Raw genomic sequence first — 21,783 nt, 5'->3', positions numbered from 1 at the left:
CCCCAAGTCTCTTTCTTCCATAGTGCTAGCCAGCGTAGCACTGCCAAGCCTATAAGGATGCTGCAGGTTTTTCCTCCCAAGGTGGAGAACATTGCATTTTTCAGTGCTAAATACCATCAGGTAGGACTAGGCGACCTCCTGAGGTCCCTTCCAACCCTCATTTTCTATGATTCTATAATAATATCCCTTATAACATTTTTTCCTTCTTTTTTAAGTGCAGCTGTCTTTGACATTTCAAATATTTCTTGAGCAACTGCTCTGGAAAGTAGTTAGATAGTTTGCAGCCTAGCTGCTATGGGGTTGGTTTGCAGGCAAAAGTCTTTGATTGGAGACACTTGAGACATAAAACAGGACTTTTTCTTGAGGCAAGAAAGACAAAGGAGAGCAGGGAAAGCACAACCTTGAACAGTTTACCTTCTGTTACAATATAAAGCATTTTGCTAGAGTACTCCATAGAGATCTCGGGAGCAACCCCATGAACTCCCCCTATTGTCTATTCAACAACAGCCTGAGGACATCTTAAAGAATGTACTGAGCTTTCAGTTCATGAAAAAGAAACTGGCAGCTCTCAGACAAAGGCTTTGGTATTAACACAGATTACCATTAATTAGTTTAAGAAGGAAAGGTAAAATGCCACTGAAAATAGAGAGCTATGCACTCTGTACAATGGAAAACATACCATTGATTTCAAGGAGGAATTCAGGATGTGGGGTTACAGGAAAGCCTATAGCCTGAGGCACTTAAATATTTAAATACTTGTTGCATTGCTAGCTTCTGCAGGGAGGAGATTAAGCATCAGTTAGTGTTTTGGTGGCTTGTTTGCATTTTGAGATTCAACATAACTACATTATGCCTCCATCTAAGATGTCAAGCAAAAACAAATATTGTTTCTCAGTAACTCATATATGTCTGCATGTAAGTGATGTTTGTTATCCACCACATATTGTTTAGCAGTGCTCCAGTAGCAATAATCCATATTTGCAGGGTTGTAAAGGAAAATGGTGCTTGAGGCTCACATAACAAAAGGAGAGCTGGTGAGGTGAGAACAGATGTTCCATTCTGAAATGTCTAGAGCCGTGGTTCCCAAGCTCTGACAGATTGCACACCACCAACTTCAAATGATACAACCTTAAGTACCACCAACAAATTTTTGACATATAAAGTAATTTCTATAAATCTGTTAATGTGTACAACTGACTAGTGGTCTGCGTACCACTGGTGGTATGTGTACCACTGTTTGGGAACAGAGTGTTGTCCAGAGTGTTTCCTCAGAGTTTCTATCAGCTGCATCAGTCTTGCGGGCACTCAGAAGATGGTATCCCAAATGTGTGCATTTGCCTTTGAAAAGAGTTCACTTCCAGAAGTATCCCTGTGAGAATGCTGATACTAATCACACAGAAAGTTAATTGAACTTTCTCAAGGACTTGTTCCTTCTGAAGCTGCCAAGCACGTCCTTCCTTTCCCCAGGGAGAGGAATGCCAAGGACACTGACAGATACTCAGCTCCCTGCTGTAACTCATGGCCCTTTTCAGGAAGCACTGTGAGTTACAACAATCCCCTAGACCCAACAGATGTTCACTGGTGAGTCCAGAGGGTTGGGGAATCAAGTTTGGAGTAGCTGTGTGTCTGCAGCCTCTCTCCCCTAGTCCCACCCCCACCTCCCTCGCAGCTCAATGCTGTCTTGAGAATTAGAGGGTGGGGAGGGAGCAGAAGGAACTCAATCTGAGGTTTGCCCAGCCTGTGCTACCTTCCCCACTCTCCAGCACAGGCTGGGCAAACCCGATTTGAACTCACTTCCCTCCCTTCTCCCCCTCCCATTCTCAAGACAGCACCGGGGTAGAGATGGGCTGCAAGAGCCCAGCCCTGCTCCTAGCATGTGCTGACAGAAGTTAATGAAGGTGCTCCGCTTTGGAGTGCCTTCATCTGAGCCCTCATATAATGAGGGTTCAGATTGTCACACAATCAGGCACTTTTGAAGCGCTCTGCAGCCATGCTATTCTGTCTGGGCACAGATAGAATGCTTCAGGGACCCAATCACATGACAAACCATCACTTCTGTCAGCATCTAAGTGGTACAATTTCTCGTACAATGTAACTATTCACATAGAGGGTTCTCACACCTATAACATATATTTCTAAATAAAATCAAAATTAACTAGAAAGGAAGGCCTAAATGAAGCAGGAGCATAAGCAGATTTGTGATTGCCACGTTTCTTTTTGGAAAATTCTGTAAGGCTAACCCATCTTTTAGCTGAAAGAAGACATGGGCTCATTCTCATCCTAGCCTGTTAGACATCCGTGCAGTTCAACTGAATTCAGTGGAATTACACCTGATTTACACTGCTATGAGTGAGTCAGGCACATAATTTCTCTTTCTAAACCTGGTCAGAAGGTGTGTAGTAGTGGATAAGCTAAAATACATTCACTGGACCAGTCTGGAAAAGTAAGTTTATGTTTCTTCCTTAGGGAGATGTGGTGCTTGCCTGCATCCCAGGACTGAAGAGCAAACTGAAAACAGACCCAGCTGTCTCCTATTGGCAACAGCAGATTCAAGTAACAACATTAAGCATATTTCTTTCCCCAAGTGTTCTTGCTGAACTTTTGTCTGAATTTTAAAGCAACAGTAGATCACTTCAAATGAGGTGTACTGTAACCAGTGACCAAATGAATAGCTTTTATAAGTGGCAGATGGCTGCAGATTGTTCCAAGGCACTGAGTTCAGCACTGGTGCTGGCAAACATTACCACCCATACAGCATGCCTGTGTGTAGTCTGGAGGGCTGTCCTGTATTGTTTAACTTGATATAGGCCTTCCTAGGCAGAACACATTCTTTATCTGCATTCTCCCTTGCCTGTCAAGCAGTTTGACTCTCTGCCAAACTTTTCTGATCTTATCTGCTGTTATCTGCCTTCCTTGGAGCTCTGCTATTCCTTAACATGAAAGGGGTTGTATTCATCTGATTGGCACCTTGGACACAGCTTACTGTTAGCTGATTTCACACTGAGCTGGGCTTTTTATTTTTCAGATGACATATGAAAGTTCTAGCATCTTTCTGAAAAGGGTTCCTTTCGGCTGGTGAACAAGTGGCAGCTTTTAGCATGTGACCTCTGTGACTCAGGCTTATGCAAAATGCTAAAAGAACAATAAATTAGAACCAGTCCAGGGTTATCAGGGCAGCCTTCTGCCCACTGAGTGTTCCCATTCCACGTCATTATTAATTTAGTTCAATTGTGTAGTCTGTCGGCAAACACAGGGCCAAAGTCTCAGTCAGCAAAATGGCCAAAACTGTGGTCTGTCTTGGTTTTACTGTGCATCCTGGTCTGTATATTATACTGGATTCTATACAAGCAACACAAAACTGACATGGGAGGCTGGCTCATTGCTGTGATAAATAACTTTATGTATGAAGCACTGGCGATGTACTTGAGGTATACAAATAATAAAGATGGACACGGGTAAATTCACAAGTGAAGCAGTAGTTCCCAAACCAAGAGTTGAGACCCTAAATGGGATTCCAGCACTTAAACTGACGGTGTCACCAGCCCAACAGGAATTCCATATAACAGCTAGACCCTGATAGGAAGTGGGGTAGAAAGCCCAGATTGGGAGGGTGAGGGGCAACATGCAAAAAAACCCAGGGAACAACTGCTGGTCTAACAATCTTAGCTATAATATATTTTATTGCAGCTATTGTCTGCACCCTTTCCCATACAGTTGGTAAGTCTTCAATGTAGACTCAGAGTCCATTAGATGTTGTCTACACTAGAGAAATATAAAATACTTCCACATTAACAAACACCCTTTAGTTCCAGCTAAATCATTTCCTACTATAGACAACCTAAAGGATTAGAAAGTGCTGTTTATATCTCAACTGACACTCTACTAAGAATATTCCTATTCAAGGCCCTGATCTTTCAGAGATCTGCCTGCAGTCCCTTAAGCCGAACATAATTCCTTCGTCTTCCTATAAGTTATTGCAAGGAAAGTCCTAGACCAACTTTTTTGCTTTGTTTCAAACACAGTGTTGACAGCTCCTATCTATATGGTATTTAAAGATTGCTCACTATTTTTAAATGTATTAATCTTCAACATCCCATTGAAGTAGGTCAGCCCTATCATCCACAGTTTAACAACAGAGAACCAAGGACCAGAGCAATGATTCTCAACCAGAATGCCATGGCTCCCTGAGATTCTGGGAGATCCTTTTAAAGGCACCATGGGGTGCTAAACAATATATAGCACTGCTAGGTGTCCAAATAATTGCTCTATTATTTTTCCCTAGTCAAAAAATGAGTGAAAGCTCAGAGTAGGCATTTTCCAGGAGATGCCTTGGGTCTAATGAAGGGTGTCTTGAGCCTAAAAAGTTTGAGAACTGCTGGACTATTAGCTTTGAGCAAACAGTTAGGCTAGGTACAGACTTTCAAAAAGCCTGAAGTGAAATCAATCTAAGTTGCACAGTTTTCTGTAAGTGGTATAGTTTAAATTGGTAGTGAAGAAAACACACGTTCACCTTTTGGTGCAGGGGGGGGGGAGGGGTCAACTCTTAGGCCAGGTTCTGCCATTTTTAAACCAGTCTTTGTGTGACAAACTTCTGTTCTGCTATGGGTATAGACCAGTTTTGCATGCCAGACTTCTGTTGTGTGTACAGGCCAGATTCCAGTCACTTATACCAGTAAAAGTGTAATGCCTGTACCTTAAAGACATTGCTACAGCTGCAGACACAGAATACATATGCCAGTGTAACTGTGCCTGAGGGAATGTTTCTTCAGTTCTTTCCAGGGGTAATTTTACCCTGGATTTGAGTGACTTCCCTTTGGGTAGCAGCTCCATTTTTACTACAAAGTCACTTTACTCAGGACTAAGTTTGTTCACACCCTGAATCTGATCTTCAAATATCGTCTGACTTACGGCATGGCATGGGGGATGCCTTCTTGTAACATTTAGCTCTGGTTTAAAATTTGAGTACCACCTGCCTCTGGAAAAACTGAAGGCAGGTTCCAAATTCGACAGCTTGAACCCATCTCTTTCAGTGGTATGGAGCCTCGAAGATCATGCTGGTGGTATCAAGGCTGGAATGTGGTTTCTCACTTCCATTGAAACAGAGCCCATCCTATATCAATAGCTAATGAGGAGGTATGTATGTCTACAATTCTGGGAAAAGTATATCTGAATAGCCTAGAATGCTAACGTGTCCAGACACCACTTCTTCCTTAATCATTTAAAGTGTTTCACACTGCTGGGATACTGACTTCAGTAGATCAGATATCAAGTGGGAATGTTAAACTCAGAAAAGAGGGCAACCGTATGTTGCCCAAAGCCATAGTAATCTCCATCCTCTCTCTGAACAATGGGCACCATTCCAGCCAGGAAAATGATGGTTTCATATTATTCCTTTGCCTCCTACTCCCTTCCCCCAGTCTCAGGCCAGTGACTTTATTAAAAAAAAAACTTCTAAACTGTGTAGCAGTGGGAGTATCCTAGAGGGTTGGGAAATTAATCCTGATGAGAAATTCACAGTTATTCCTACTGTGCAGTGTGAAATTCACATAGCTTTTCCTTAGTTGTTTTTTAATTATTCTCTCCCTGTGAAAGCTGTAAGGATTTGTAGTATGGCTTTTGCTTCTGTTTTCTTTAGAAATATTTTCTTCACTGAAAAGAGCTTATTGTGAAGCTGAAAATTAGAAGCTGTCTCAAGCCACAAAAAATGGGATCTGGCTTTCAAACTCTTCAATGTTACAAAAGGTTCAATATCTTTGATATGAATTAGGAAATTCTGATAATTTATGAATGTATACAACCAGAGTTTTGGTGGATCCATGTGTGCTGGACAGGGAGGTGTGGCATCTGCTAATATGAAAATCTACTTTCCTGTTATTACTAAGTCCTGCTTTTCGCACAGCTGCAACTCACTTTAGCAACAGTTCTCTAGTTCTCACTCCTTGCAAGTCCGGCTGAAAATTGTTTTACACCTGTTTCACCCTCCATGGAGGATCGTTCTTTGTATATCTATTAATGCAGATTATTAACAGAAGGCTCTATGCATAGCTTTTAGAGCCATGAGTACATTTAAAACACATCATTAGGAAATCATTCTTTTTCCATTTAACCTGCCAACAGCTGATTTCAGGATTCAGTCAGGGAGGCCAGGTACAGAAGTTACATTTATTGCGTGGTAGGCATGCAGAAAGCACTCTACAGCCATAACTGAACAGGCAGTCAGGGCCCATAGAGCACTGTAAAAATGACAGACTTCAGCGCTGTAGGTTAGAGCGCTGTAACAAAAAAAAGATCAGACAAAAAAAAGCTAGCTGCCAAAAAAAGCTAGCTAGCAAAAAAAAAATCAGACTTCAGCGCTGTAGGTTAGAGCACTGTAGGTTAGAGCGCTGTAACAAACATCTATACTAGATCCCATTATGACTTATGATGCCTATAGATCCATCCACACAAAGAAAACTGCTTATTGCTGAATTTCTCTTGTTTCATATCGTCATTGGTGCAGGTGAGTAAGTTGTAGTGGGACCTGAGCCGAGAGGCCACACCAGGGGGGAGCCCGGATGCTGCACTCTCAATGAGTGTCTTACCCCCTTGTTTCTGTATCCTACCTGCCACAATTTGATGTAACCATAAAAGATATCAGGAGGTGGTACCTGGCTGTATGGGGCTTGTTGAGACAGGCATAGGTCTTGATGTCCAGGAATTTTGGGGGGGGCTGTGCTGCCCCTATACTCCACCCCTTTCCACTCAGATGTACCATTGGTGATTGGGGTAGGCACTTGGCTTTCCTAGGCACCTGACCTCATATGCTGGGTAGAAAGGTCTGTTGAAAGAGGAGAACCAAGTGGCCTGGGATCAGCGTGAGTTGGCCAAGACCAGGGATTCTGATAAGGGTCTGTGGCCAACAGCATCTGGGCTGTGTAAAAATAAACAATATAATCAAAATAACAATATAGCCAATATAACCTAAATAATGGTATCTGTGTCTGCTTCAGGCCTCTCTTTGACCTTGCAGCATGCAGCTGCCTTTCTTCAGATGATCAAGGCTCTTCAGGGTTCACTCCCTATTGTAAGCCTAATCTGAATGGGCTGGCCCGTGTTGAGCCAAACCCTTCGGGTAACCTGAAGCCATGGGTATTACCAACCCCTATGAAGCGCCTGCAGGTACCTGACCTCCAGCATCTGCAGTGCGGTCAGGATTCTGTGAAGGGAGCCAAGGTCAAGCTGGTCTCAGGTCAGATGTCCTTGGCTCTGGTGGAGGGAAGTGGTGTGGGCCCTACGCCAGTGCTTCCCCATCTCTGATGCTGGCACTTCCCTATAAAGGAAGTTCCAGGTTGGTTGCAGGGGCCTGGGCCAACCTGAACCCCTTATTGCCCCCATGTGCCCTGTGGCCATTGCCAGGTGCTGAGAGTCACTGAGGGGCTCATACTCTCCTGCAGTTGTGGCCTCCAGGCTCTATGCAGCACCAGAGGCACTGGCCATGTGTTCTCTTCCTAAGCTGCGCCCTGTGCCTGGGTGGAGCTCAGCTTCTGGTTCTCAGTCCTGCATGGGGAATGGGCCCATGGGGAGCTTTTTGCTTGCTGTCTGCACACCCCATCTAGGGAGCGGGGTCACAGGGTGTGTGTGTGTTGTCAGCCCTCAAGTTCACCACTTTTCTTCAGGATGGCCTGGGAGTCTGCCAACTGCGGAGCACTCTGGCAGTCTTGGTAAGTGTGGCCCAGCCAGGTGCCTGCTACACAAGTGTTGAATATGGATCTCCTGATATTTTGCTTCTGCTCGCAGTTAACCTGTCTTAAGAACTGATTTCTGGCAATGGGCAAGTAAAAATGTACTTGAACATGCCCAAAATCTACATCAACGCACCTATGTATACTATGTAGCATCACTGCTTTCCAACTTATCTGGGGAAACTGAATGCACATGTAAAATGTAGATTGTGAGAAGCACTTACATTGCCTGTGCTCAATACAGGGTATAGGACCAGGAATCCCTGAGTCCAGCTCACAGACACAAAGTTCCAGAAACCTTGGATGCATTTAATGGTCCAAAAAGAAGCAGAGAGTGTTTCTCTGTTCTCATGTCTTAAAGCCATTTCTAATAATCCTGGTCACTCGAGTAATGGTTTGGAACCATGTGTACATGATAGAAAGCTGGTTCAGACAGTTTGTTACAGAGCTTGAGGTATGCTGCTAGAACTCCCATTGATAAATACATTGGGCAGCTAGCTTTTTTGTCAGGCTCCTACATCATTTGTTTTATTAGTTACCATTGTTCAGTTGCCACTTTTCCTGGCTCTGTGAATAGTAATAGCCAATGGTCTTGCTAGCCTTAATGTAGTTTTTCCCTCTTAGAGCAACCCCCTTAGGAAAAACGTCACATTCTTAAAGGGGAGGAGAGGAAACTCTTTTCCTGCCTTCCCAATTTGCTGCCTGCAAAAGAAGCAGTGATTTGATTTTCCTTTCTGACCCCAGTAGATTTCCTAAAATCTGAACAAAATTTTGGAACTCATCAGACAAAAAAGTCACCCTCCTGAAGTCTCAGTGAGTGGAGGTGGTCAGGTTCTCCAATTTGCCAGCTCATGCCCCAAAAAGGATATCTTACAATCAACAGGTACTTGGTGTGGTGGGCCAGTAGGGGGTGCTCCTACGTTGAGCCACCCATGTCACTGTGCCCAACCACCTTCCAGGCCTCCAAGTGCCACATCTGGCTGACCCTCTTCCTGGAGCATACCCACAAACTGGGGGTAACACTGCCACCACCCAGGGATGGGCTTGATTCTGGCTCTGTGCACCCTGGGAAACAAAGGCCCAGTAGCCCTCAAGGGTACTTGATTCACTTCAGGAATTTGGGATGCTTCCCTCAGTTGGAAGTACAAGTAGTGGCCTCCCTTATTCAGCTGAACCAAGGGGACCTCAAGGCATAATCTAGACCCACTCCCAATAAGTCTCCCACACTAGGTACAAAGGAGAACTTTATTGGTTACAAGGGGTAGGGTTGGAATAGGGTACAGGGTAGAGCAATATCAGATAAATCCCATAGAGCAAACTGGCATGGCTGGGAAGCCTTTGATCATGCATCTGAGTTACTGCAAGCTATATATGTAGTTAGATCTCAGGTAGCTTACTCACAAGCATCATCCACCCTCTGTAGGGCCTATCTTAACCAAATTGTCCCAGAGCAGAGCTTTTGGGGAGAAACAGAGGTGGCCTTCTGCCACACTTGGTACTGTGTCAGTATTCCTCCAGTTCTTTTTTAATTGCTGGTGCCCTAACCTTATCAGTCAAGCAGAGGCATTGTGCGTTTGCAGGATAGGCAGCGGACCCTAGATCCCACAGCCAAGGACAATACTTTGTTTACCAAGAAATTATTCAAAGGTTTTTGAAAAGCACTGAATGTTTGCACTCAGGGCAATTTCATTTCCAAGCGTGTGTTTTCTGAAGTTATCTAGTGGATAGTGCAATTAACTTTTTTTTGGGGGGGGGGGGGGGGGGGGTTGGGGGTTTTTTTTACGTTTATCAGAGTCCTTCACTCACATGCATGTTTTTAAAATATAGTAACACTTAAATCTACAACTGGGGTAATTTTCCCTTGATTTCAAGTGGGTCTTAGTACAGTACTATTTACTTTATAAGGTACATCTTTAGCCTGCCCATGTTTTGTCTCCTTGCAATGTGGTAGAGAAATTGCCTGAGCTAGGTAATTATTAAGAGCCATTACAAGTATGCAAAAATTATACAGTTTGGGGGAAGGGGATAGGGAGGAGACGGCACATCCAGGGTGAATGAAGCCAACTAAGGTTATGCCTTTTTTTGTAGTTTTTTCAGCAAGAAGGCTTCTGCTATATGCTTCATTCTCTTTCACTGCAAGTTGACTTCCCCTTTTCTTCCTCACTTAGCAATTACCTAGTTGATCATCAACTAGCTAACTGAGTGCATGGGGGGCATTGAACTTCCAAACCAGGGCAAGCTGACAGACAACCTTGGAAGCTTCAGGACCATGTGGGGCCTGGCCAGTCACCTCCCTTGTTTGGTGGATGAGGACCCTTGAGTTTTACAGCCCAGGCAGGGTGTGTGGCATAGCCAGAATCATGGGGTGTCTGCTGAAAACCCCTGGGGATGTTGAGATTGTGGCCTGAGCACCTAAACCCAGGTGAAGTGGGAGCAGTGGCCCCAAGCCTCTGAAGTGAGAGAAAAAGCTACATGTCCTGAACCATACCTTTGCACATCTGCTGCAGCTCCCATCCTGGCATAGATCTCACAGCCAGATCATCATCCACCCCCCAGACAGCAAGATCCCAATGGACACTGCCATGGACCATGGACAAACCCAGCCTGTCCCCTGCTTCTAGCCAAACTTGGGCACAGAACTGGCACTAGGGGGCAGTAAAGAATTTAATTATCATCTGGGGCAAGGAGGAAATCCAGCACCAGCTCCAGATAGGGCATCAAATCAAAGATGTCTTCAAGCACATCACCCAGCAGATGCAGGCAAGGGATCAGAACAGACTGGAAGCAGTGCCTTGCCAAGACCACATTGATGAGAAGGCATTATTACTATGTACTTGGTGCTAGAAAGTGGTTTGGAGGATGGAGGCAGCCCATGCTGCTCTACAAGGACCCCTGTCCCATGTCCTTGCCAAGAACAGGACAGGGGTGTTCTGGAGGTGTTGACCACAGGGACCCCAACTGGAAGAGGAGGAGGTGGAGGGAGGCCCTGTGACACTGTACTCCACATAGGTACTGCAGCTGCTCCAGCCCAAGTCCTCTCCCACATCTCTGTGCCCTGCCCAGAGGCACAGAGTGTGTACCAGTACCCCCTGTACCAGTGGCTGACCCTGCAGGACCCACATCCATTTCTCCCAACAGTTCTGATGAGTCAGGCAATGAACACGGACACCCTGAAACCCATAATGGTAAGGTTCACCTGAGCTCCACATGACCATGCCAGGCACCCAGACCCCGGGGGAAATGAGGAGCCACTGGTGTGGGGAGAAAAGGGCAGTGGGGGCAGCTGAATCCTGTTGTCATAGCCTTATCTTAGGCCATTATGGCTGAGAAGCTCACCAAGGGGTTGGGGTTGAAGAAGTGGGGCTGGGAATGCCAGGGCATAGGGGGAGGGTGAATCACTCACTTTCTGCCAACCCCTGCCCTCCTGAGATGAAGCCAAGAGCCCAGACAAGGTGCCAGTTCCTCCTCACTCCCCACAATGCTCTTGGGCCCTTAAGAGGGCATGTCCCATTCAATGGATCATAAATCCACGTCATTGACATGTCCTTGCCACTTCTGTCAGGGCCATGCTGCACTCCATGGGAGATTTGAGCCTAAGCACAGATACCCCAGGTGCTTGCACATAAACAGCTCCTCCCAAGGCCCTCACAGAAAGACATCAATAGTACTTACTGAATTCAGCAGGCAAAAGGGTAAACTGTATTTGCAGAGAGCACCCCCAGGTCAGGGACAGGAGAGACCACACAGTTATGTCTGACAACCACTGCAGGAACCAGAAAACATTCTCCCTTGTCAAAAAACGCCAAGACCTTCCTCCCTCCTGGCACTACTGGAAAGGGACACATGATGGAAGGATTCCCATGTGGGAACTGTTATCTCAGCTCCTTGGCTCTCACTGCCAGGTGACTCCTGGTTTGCGCACCTGGGCAGGCTGGCAAGCAGCCCAACACTTTTTCCTCCCCTCTGATGTGATCTGATCTGATCTGTGGGTGAGGTCCAGTGGGCACCGTTTGATTCTGAATCTCACAGCTCAGGCACTCACTATACCAACCCCTCAGGGCAACCCCCAATTCTCTCCAGTGATCATGGGCCTATCCTGGCCCTGGACCTTCCCCCTCCACTCCCAACCCCTCCTGATTTCTTCAAGCTAAGCAAACCCTCCCCCTTCTCTGCAGGCTTTGCATCTGTGCACAGAAGTCCAGCATGGGGAGGGGAGTCCAGGATGGGTGGCCAAATACCTGCTGAGTGAATGAAAGATGTGCATATAAGGTGTTGATGAAATGAAATGAAAAGAAGACATTACAAGCTCCAGTCACAGCCTCTGGGCTCAGGCTGTGCACCATAGACTCCTTTCAGCAGGAGCTGTAAGACCAGCTGAGGGAATGAATCAGGCAGTGTATGCGGGAAATGGACAAGCTGGGGGGAACTTTCCCCCAGGCTGCTGAGTTGCATGGCTGGGGGCTCCTGATGGCCACCTGCTGTTTGGAGAACCACAGCAGGGCTGAAAGAGTTGCAGCACCAGGATAGAGCATTAATGCACCTGGTCCTAGACTGCTGCCAGTCACCAGGTAGGCACAGCCCCACCCAGGTCGGTCCCAAAGGGTCATAGGAGCACTCAGAACTGGGGGAAAAGGGTGGCCCACCATCTCACTGGGCCAGACAGTTGCTGGGGCAGCTTCTGGCAGCAGAGCCCAGTTGTCCCAGCTCATCTACCCTCCTACCAAAAGGCCTGAGAGGGAGTTCTTCTGCTCCCTATAGCCCCCACTCCTGGCAGAGGGCCCGCTATGGGGGAACAAGGCACCCTTGGTGGGAATAGGCAGCCCCCCCATCCTGGTTTGGCTGCCTGACATAATTCCCAGGAGTCTGCAAAGGTTTCAGGTCCATGGTCCTTGAAGGGGGAGATCTTGAAGGGGTCCTTGATGGGGCTTTGGGGGTCAAGGGGCCAGGGGTCCCACATGGGAGAGCCAGCAGTCATAGAATGATAGAATCATAGAAGTCGGGTCGGAAGGGACCTTGTAGATCTTCAAGCCCGACCCCCCGCCTTGGCGGGAGAAAAAGACTGGACTCAAATGAGTCCAGCCAGGTAGGCATCAAGCCTCTTCTTAAAGATCGCCAGGGTAGGAGCCAGCACCACTTTCCTAGGAAGTTGGTTCCAGATCCTAGCCACCCTGACTGTGAAGTAGTTCTTGCGGATGTCTAATCTAAACCTACTCTCCAACAACTTGTGTCCATTGTTCCTTGTCATGCCAGGGGGCGCTAGGGGAAACAGCATCTCCCCTAAACCCTTCTGGCCCCCCCCAGTGAGTTTATATACAGGTCCCCCCTCAGCCTTCTCTTGTGAAGGCGGAACAGGTTTAGGTCCCGCAGTCTCTCATTGTAGGGTCTGCCCTGTAGTCCCTGGATCATGCGGGTGGCCCTCCTCTGGACCCTTTCAATGTTGTCCACATCCCTCCTGAAATGGGGCGCACAGAACTGGACACGGTACTCCAGCTGTGGCCTGACCAGCATCGCATAGAGGGGGAGGATCACCTCCCTGGCTCTACTTGAGATGCACCCGTGGATGCACGACAAGGTCCAGTTAGCCCTGCCAACGTGACCTCGCACTGTTGGCCCATGTTCATCTTGGAGTCAATAATGACTCCAAGATCCCTTTCTGCCTCTGTGCGCTCAAGAAGGGAGTTTCCCAAGTGTGCTGCTGGTTACTACTGTCCACGTGCAGCACCCTGCACTTGTCAGTACTGAAACGCATCTTGTTTATGTCAGCCCACTCTTGTAACCTATCCAAGTCTTGTTGCAGTCTTTCCCTCCCTACTAGCGTGCTCACCTCACCCCAAATTTTGGTATCATCAGCGAATTTAAACAGGTTGCATTTCATCCCATCGTCCAAATTGCTGATGAAGAAATTGAACAGTGCAGGCCCAAGGACCGAGCCCTGGGGGACTCTGCTGCCCACTTCCCCCCAGGTCAAATATGACCCGTCCACCACCACCTCCCTCTGAGTACGACCCTTGAGCCAATCTGCCAGTCTTCAGCACCAGCTGCAGTGATGCCTCCTGGCCCACAGTTCTCTCAAACAAACATTGGGTCTGGGATCACACAGCTGTCCAGCTCCTACACAGAGAAGTCCCTGGTTTTGACTCCCTGTTCTGAACCCTTGAACCTAGAGTGTCAGGTCAAAAACCTCCTACCCCATGCCTCACCTCCAAGCTTTCCTGTTTGTTGAGTTCAGGCGCTGTGGCATTCCCCCGGCCCCAACCCCTGTTCCAGGTTCTGTCACCCCATTCTCAAATGCCCTCCCTACCCTGCCACCACCAAAGGTTTGTTGTTTGGTGTTAATTGGGAAGAGGGACGAAGCTGAGACATGAGCAATGTTCAACAGGTTGTCTTTGTTAAAGTTTGACAACTAGAACTTTTTAAACTGAGGCACGTCTCTTCCTTGCACCACATTCTCTTGCATCCTGCCATGTGCCCCTGTGGGAGAGTGGGGAGAAGGTGGGGAAGGGAAATGGTGCCTGACCAACCTGGGTTGTGGGCAGAGATGCCTGTGATGCAGGGCCAGAGGAGCTTGTGCCAGCAGCCTGTGCCAGGAGAGTCATGGCCTGGTGCCAGGGTGTGGGTACTAGAAGCCCTCAAGCCCTACTCATCCAGGGAGGGCTCCCAGTCCATTCAGGTGAGGAGGCAGTCAACCAGGGCTTCATGGATCTGGACAACCTGCTGCGATGTAATGTCATTGGAGGGGGGTGCAGCTCACCCTCTCCCCCATCCCTGTGCCATGTGTGCTCATGGTGCCAGATCCAGTCTGTAGTTGAAGTGCTTTTTCCAGTGGTCCAGTGACTCCCACATAGGGCCTCATGAGCGAGGGCAGGAGGGGGTAGGCTGGGCCCCCAGTGAGGATTCATGGGTGCAAAGATATTGCTGATGACAAAATTGGGGTTCCCAGGAGTGTAATGCCTGCTCTCCATCACCCCAGGGAACGGGGAGTTGCACAAGAGGCAGGCATCATCCTCATTGACTTCATGGAAGTTGGTGGCCTAGTCATGCCTGTAGCAGGGCACTGAGATGTGCCTGCTCCTATAAGGTTGAAGCAGCCTGGCCAGGAGCTTTGCAGGCTAAAAAGAGCTCCACAGCTCCAGGTTGCCAGGTCAACACCCTAAGCCAGTATTTGGGCATTACCTGCAGGTGTCCCGTGACTGGAAGGAGGCCGGGTTTCAGGGCATATAAGCCCAGGGCTGGAGCCCAGGTATTCTACCTGGTGCTGCCTGCGTTACTACCCAAGGGCAGCAAGACTCTAAAAGCCTCCCAGGTACCTAGGGCTAGGGGATGTCGCCCTAAGCATGGAAGTTTGTCCCCTTAAAGGGGCATAATGCTGTTGTCATTGCTAGTGTTTAAACTGTAGCCTAGGGGCCTATGCTTGTGTTACTATTTACACCGGAGGACCGGGATGAGGCTATAAGGGGAGGTTTGGAGGCCTCATTAGTGCCTGGTGGAAGGGGCACATGATTTGGGTAGAGTGCACTTACAGGGGCACAGAGAGCCCAGCGCCAGACAGGCCAGAGGGTCCAGCACCTGAGGGGTGCACAGAGATGACATTAGGAGTATAACACTTGCAAGGCTTGGGACATGATAAAAGGGCAGGTTGGAGCCCTTGATATTAAGACATAAAAGGGGCAGCCTTCCACCTAGAAACAACTTATTAATTATATCAAAAGGTGTGGTGGGTGAGACATAGTGATGGGCCTCAGGACTACCCCCTGTCATAGTGCCCCAGACACCTGGGTTCTCCGTGTGTCTATATATGTCCCAGAGGTGTGTGTGTGTGTGTGTGTGTGTGTGTTCAAGATGCCTGGGCTCTGTGTGTGTAGGGAGGACATTCAGGTGGGTGGCCGTGATATCCCTGCCAGCTAATCCAGGGTGACGCAGCCATTCAGCTCAACTTGAGAGTCTTCAGCAGCCTAGGGAGCCTGTGGGGCATGCTGGGAGGCACATAAGACCCTCCTTCTACCTCTTGTCCTCTGGCTGTGCAGGCAGGCTCCGAGTCCCACCCTCACCCCCAAGGATGTGTGTTCTGCTTCCTCTGAACCTAGACTGGGGCACTTAGAGTGAAGCTTGAAAGGTAGAGCACTTCTGCCCCACGCTTCTTGAATGCTTGTACTTAGCCTGAGTCTCCATAAAACTGTCCATATAAAAGGTTGGTCTAATAAAAAATATCACATCTACCCAAAGAACCTTGCATGCCCATACAAAAGGAGCATACATTGTGAATGTAATGATTTACCTTTAAAAAGTACACAGACTCATAGGCTTGGGGCGGTCTTCAAGGTTCATCTAATTCAATCACCTTCAGAGATGTCAGATTCACTATAAAATTATGCAATAATCTGGATGATTATAAGAGGCCAAGGAAGGGATGGTACCTGCGCTGATTTCTAAAACACAGTGAAGAGAAAGAGCTGAAAAGGTCAACTTAAAGTTTCTACTACTATTAACAACTGGTTTTAATTAACTAAGAAATAACAGAGGAGAGGTCTCAGGGCACAAACCTGCAACTTGAAATGCTTTCTCTCAGACATTACCATAAGGTAAATCCTCCACTTTCTTCTCAGCATGCACAGTTTTCCCCATCAGCTAAGGAAAACTATATAGTATTTGAAAACTATTGACTCAGTGGCACATAATGTTATGAGATATCTTTTAAATAGAAAAATCTGCACTAGCAGAATTGCCCCCGAACAAAATATTTTTCAACAGCTTGGAAGCAGTGCCTGTTGAAATGTATGACCTTGTATAGGTATTTTGATATTTTGGTCCTTTAATAAAAGTGGGAAAAAACTGGGAGGAGTCACAAGAACACAGGATTAGAATTAAAATGGATAAATTCCAGTGGAAAACCAGTCTACATAGCTACATAAAATTCAGCAAAGACCAGTGTGCGGTGCCAAACAGAGAAGAAAAAAACAGATGCTCAAATGCAGAAAGGGAATAGCATTGCTGAGACAGACACCAGAACTGTTGGGAAGGGGCTGCAAGTTATGGTGCTTCACATACTCCACACCTGGCAGCAGCGTGAAGCTGTCAAAGCAAAGGTAAATGCAATTTCTGGTGGCCTTGATGGAAGCAAGACATGGGATGTCATGGTACCATTCTGCTTGGTGCTTATTCTTCTACTGCAGCACCGTGTCCAGTTTTGGGCATCACATTTTAAGAGAAACTAAAGATTATAAGATGATAAAGATGACAAAGCGGTTGGAATGCAGCCATGAGAAAAGGCTGAAGAAACTAAATATGCTTGGTCTGGTGAGAAGGAAATTAAGGTGGGGACATGAAAGCAGTTTCTAAATATTTGAAAGCCTGCCAGAAAGAAAAGGCAGAATTGTTAATCTATTTCCACAGTGAGCAGAACACAAAACAATGGGTTTAAACCATAGCAAAGCAGTTTTAGATTAAATCTCAGGGGGAAAAAACAACTTCCTCAAGGTAATTTCCTACCCTATAATTTTATCAACATGTTTGCTGACTTCTTTGCAGTACACACCACCTTTCTCTCTGCTTAGAATGGGGTTAATTTTAGCTTGATGGGGAAGGGCATTGTCCCAATTGTCTCAATTTAGGAATGGCTAACCAAGTCTAGGTTAGGTTTTAGTCGGCTCTCTGGGAGTTAGCTTCCTTCAGGCATTTGTGAGTTCTGGTTTGGTTTCTGTATGATTCTTTATAACATTGAATGGTGGGGGGGAGGTTTCAGAGCCTATTACAGCCACTGGTACTTTATGCACACCAAAACTAACTCTAACTGAGCACCACTGTGTGCGCCGCTTGTACAGTTGGTCCCCCCCACCCCCGTTTCATGGGCCAAACTCTGCTTACACCTCTGGCTGAACATAATGGAGCTGCTGTGGTTTCACTGTGCATGGGAACAAGCTATAAAGAACCACCTCATGAGCACAGATGGCAATGGTTTTCTCTGCCTTTGGCTTCACTACAAGAAAAGGTGTTTTTCTACTTCAACGGTAAAAAGGACCCAAGTTAAAACGATCCTTATCTTTAAATGTGACCCGTATCTTTCTGGTATCACTTATTCTTTGTTTATAAAAAACAAATAAGGCAAAGGCAATCGAAAATAACCCATCACGGTAAGAGGTCTAGTTTGAATTTCCTTTTTGATTTGTTTATTTATAAAAGTAGTGACAAACACTGTCCCTTGCCTTGTAAACATCTCTTCTTAACATGACAGTTTTCTATGCAAAAACCCTTCTGAAAAAGAAAGCATACAGAACAAATTGTAAATCTGACCTTTCTTAATTTCAGGCTCCTGGGAGATGTCATTTCCATCAGGTGACAGGTAACATTGCTTAAGGTTCACAAGGCAAGGTATCCAGAAGGGGGAAAAAGCGCTGCAGGAGTTTGCTCTGCTAGCACCTCCCCAGCAAGGGGAGCTGGAGAGATGCTGGCAGGGTCTGTCAGCCACCCTCTCACACCTTCATCTGTGATGCAAATGAGAAGGGGTGTTGGTTGTAGCCATATTGGTCTAAGGACATGGGTAGACAAGGTTCTTTGAGTAAATCAGGTATTTTTTATTAGGCAAACTAAAGTAGTTGGAAAAATTCTTCTTTGCAAGCTTTTGGGCACAAACACCTGAAGAAGGGTGTTTGTGCCTGAAAGCTTACAAAGAAGAACTGTTCCAACTATTTTAGTTGGTCTAATAAAAAATATTGAATTTACCTAAAGAACCTTTTCTGCTAATGCCAAGTGAGTTAACTCCCACTGAGTGAAAGGAAACCCATGGGAGGAGTAGGAGGAGATTGAGCCAAGAGCTTTAAAAAAGTAGCTTTGAAGGTTGATTGAGGAAAGCAGGGAGGGATAGTGAGTCATGATGACATCTCCTGATGATGCACCTCGGGGCAGCAGAGTTCAGCATGAGTCACAGAGAGTCCCTTTCATTTTGCAGGAAGGGGGCAGGGAGAAGAAAGAGACCAGTGTACCCCGGCATGTTGAAGCATGTGGTCAGCCACTATCACCTGGTGCATGTGACATGCCACATGGTCAAATTAAAACTTCATAGAAACCTGCTACAAAACTGTTCTACATTTTTCAAACAGCTTCTTCATAGCTGATAGGCCATTTTTTGGCCGGTAGGCCATTTACATGGTGTGATAGTTGCTTTGTATATATACCATACATCTAAATTTTATTGTTAAGTTAACCAGTTAATTGCATGATAATTGTAACATATACAGGGCCACAGGTCAGGGGCTTCAGTAATGTTTGTTCTGTTGAGTTTTTTCAGTAATCTATATGAGCTTAAATTAAATTTTGTTATTAGAAAAATACTTACTAAAGTATAAATATTTACACTATTTATTACAAACCTAATTTGAGGGAAAGCAAGAAATTGTGCTTGACACTGATAAACAGTCCAAATACTATCTGACTATGGCAGTTCCTCCTTTGCTTTCATTGTGGTTAGTGAAGGACCAAAACAAAAAGCCTGGGATCCAAATATCTCTCTAGTTTTAGGATCATAGAAAAATAAGTAGGAAGGGACCTCATGGAGTCACCTATTCCAGCCCTCTGCTTAAGGTAGGATCATTATAGGGGTAAAATGCAGATTCACATTTGTAAAAGGGCCTCTCATTTTAACTCTGTGACTTTTGATTTCTGGCAGTGTGTCAATAAGACAATCAGTTGCATGTATAGGACCATTTTTTCCATCTGTTATAGTGGGAGTGGGTTATCTATGGCTAGGCAGGAAGAGAGAAGGCGGTTGAAAGGTTAATATGGGTTTATCCAAAGTGATAGGGCTTTGTGTTAGTGCTCTTTGCTCACAGCTGAATTTCATCCAAAGCCTACAGCCTGTTTTCTTCTCCCACATAAGTGGGTCTGAAGAACCCAAACTTCTTTTGGTTCTAGGCAAACCAATCAAGGTTGGGTCATTAATTGTGCTTGTGGTAGTTGTTGAGATCAGGCTCATTCAGTACCCTCTTGTATAAGAGCTCAATAAGATGTGTGCAGGGCATTCCTGTATTCAAGTTTTATGAATGGACAGTGCTGTATAAGAATACTAACCGGTGACAGGCGCATCACTGAACAGGAGAGACAAGTCCTTTTCTAATGTAAACATTTGGAGTTTTGATTGGCTGACTATTTCAATTCCAAGTCTGCACTAGTTAAAATCCCTTCAGGTTTATTTATTTAGTTATTTTTGTTCTTGGTTTTTATTTAAAATATCATCAACTTCCCACTACAACCACAGGCGAGTCTCATCACAGGAGAGAGAATATTAATAAGCAAGATACAGGGGAAAATCTGAAGCTTGACTTCAGCAGTAGTCAAGTACAGTGGAAACATTCAACAACTAGGAGTTGCTGATTGGCTAAACAGCTCTGGCTGTACGCACTAACCAAAGCTTTTGTTAAGCTGCAGTGAAGATCTAAGGTTGCTGTCACACAATGGAGCCACCTGCTGCTTGTACTTTTTTGTAAAATGTACGGCCTCCAACCCCAAATTCAACTGACAGAAAACAAGGAAATACTCAGTGAAACCTTTCCATGTATCCCTGAAAAGAATATCATGTTTCATGTTACAAGAAAATTCAATAAACAAAATGTATCAAATCTGGGAAATTCATTAAGGTGCTCCTTCCCCTGCAGCATAACTGCAGTCATGGAAGAGAACGGTATATCGGAAAAGATATTGACGCACTGAAAAAAAATGTAGCATAAAACTGAACCTGTTTAATAATGTGGCATGTCAGATACACAGAGTAGAGGGTAAGATTATGACATCAGTTAATTATGTGTGGGGTCTGCTCCCTTTTGGGGTCTCTGGCGTGCCAGCTGGAGGAGCTCCAGGCCACAGTCCAGAGACTGCGTGCCATCAGGGACTGCAAGCAGGAGATCGACTCCTACTGCCAGGCCCTTCTCCCCCGGGAGCCAGAGGGTAGACCACGGTCTCCCTCCAGGACAAAGCAGGACTCCAGGACCTCCCACTCTGTCCAGTCAGGGGCATGGAGCAAAGTGGTCAAGGGCCCTAAGGCCCGCCACACCAAGGCCCCTGCCCTGTCCAATAGGTACACACCTCTTGCTGCTCCAGCAGAGCCTGCTGAGTTGCCAGCTCCCGCAGGCAACACAGGCTCACCTGCAGCTACCGCCCCTGCTCTCCCCAAGATGAAACGTAAGGTGTTTGCTGTGGGAGACTCCATCCTGAAGGGGACTGAGGGGGCAATCTGCTGCTCTGACCCCTTAGCCCCTGGGAAGTCCGCTACTTCCCAGGGGCCTGCATATGGGACATTGTGGAGAAGATCCCTAAGCTCCTCCAACCCACAGACCACTACCCTATGCTCCTTATTCATGTGGGTACCAATGACATGGCTCAGAGCGCTCCCAGCCGGGTCATGAGGCACTACAGGGATTTGGGAGTGGGGCTAAAGGGTCTGGGGGCACAGGTGGTATTCTCATCGATCCTCCAAGTCTCGGGCTATGGACTGAGGAGGGAGAGGAGGATCCACATAATCGACCAAAGACCGCAGTGCTGGTGTCATCAGGAAGGCTTTGGCTTCCATGACCACAGCCTGCTCTTTGGTGAGAGAGGCAGCGAGCTGCCTGGAAGAAATGGCCTCCACCTCTCTTCCCTGGGGAGGAGGCTCTTCTTAGCCAAACTGGCTGACCTGCTCCACCGGGCTTTAAACTAAGCCTGCTTGGGGACAGGGGGACTACGGCCACTGCTGGCCCACTGAGCAACCCTTGCAAAGCCAAGGCACTTAAGGGAGCTCACCCCTGTCCCAGCCCTGGTACAATCTGTGGGCAAGGCAAGAGTCCCCAAGGGGATATTTGCCTGCCTGTACATAAATGCCAGGAGCTTGGGGAACAAGCAGGAGGAGCTCATACTCCTGCTCAATGCAAATAATTATGATGTCATAGCAATAACGGAGACCTGGTGGGACTTCACCCATGACTGGACCATGGGTATAGTTGGCTATACCCTGTACAGGAGGGATCATGTAGATAAAAGGGGCGGGGGTGTAGCTCTCTATGTTAAGGAAAGCTACATGTCCCTGCAAGCTGATGTT

At 46.6% G+C, this 21,783-nt stretch overlaps 2 long non-coding RNA genes across 2 annotated transcripts in view; one reads left to right on the top strand and one right to left on the bottom strand.

Annotated features, from left to right (window-relative positions):
• LOC109320130 overlaps window positions 1–9,381 on the top strand; it is an 18,290-nt gene extending 8,909 nt beyond the window's left edge. Inside the window, exon 4 of the long non-coding RNA XR_002103723.1 lies at window positions 9,369–9,381. This is a non-coding gene — a long non-coding RNA (uncharacterized LOC109320130). The remainder of the gene's footprint in view (window positions 1–9,368) is intronic.
• Window positions 9,140–21,783, bottom strand: part of LOC109320131 — a 20,615-nt gene continuing 7,971 nt past the window's right edge. The window contains exons 2-3 of the long non-coding RNA XR_002103724.1: window positions 21,431–21,435; window positions 9,140–9,212 (exon numbers count right to left, since the gene is read on the bottom strand). This is a non-coding gene — a long non-coding RNA (uncharacterized LOC109320131). The remainder of the gene's footprint in view (window positions 9,213–21,430; window positions 21,436–21,783) is intronic.

Source organism: Crocodylus porosus, unplaced genomic scaffold, assembly GCF_001723895.1.
Source record: "Crocodylus porosus isolate Cpor-Errol unplaced genomic scaffold, CroPor_comp1, whole genome shotgun sequence".
Lineage (NCBI taxonomy): Eukaryota > Metazoa > Chordata > Crocodylia > Crocodylidae > Crocodylus > Crocodylus porosus.
The sequence above is the reverse complement of the archived record's forward strand: the minus strand, read 5'-3'. Positions and strand labels throughout refer to the sequence as shown.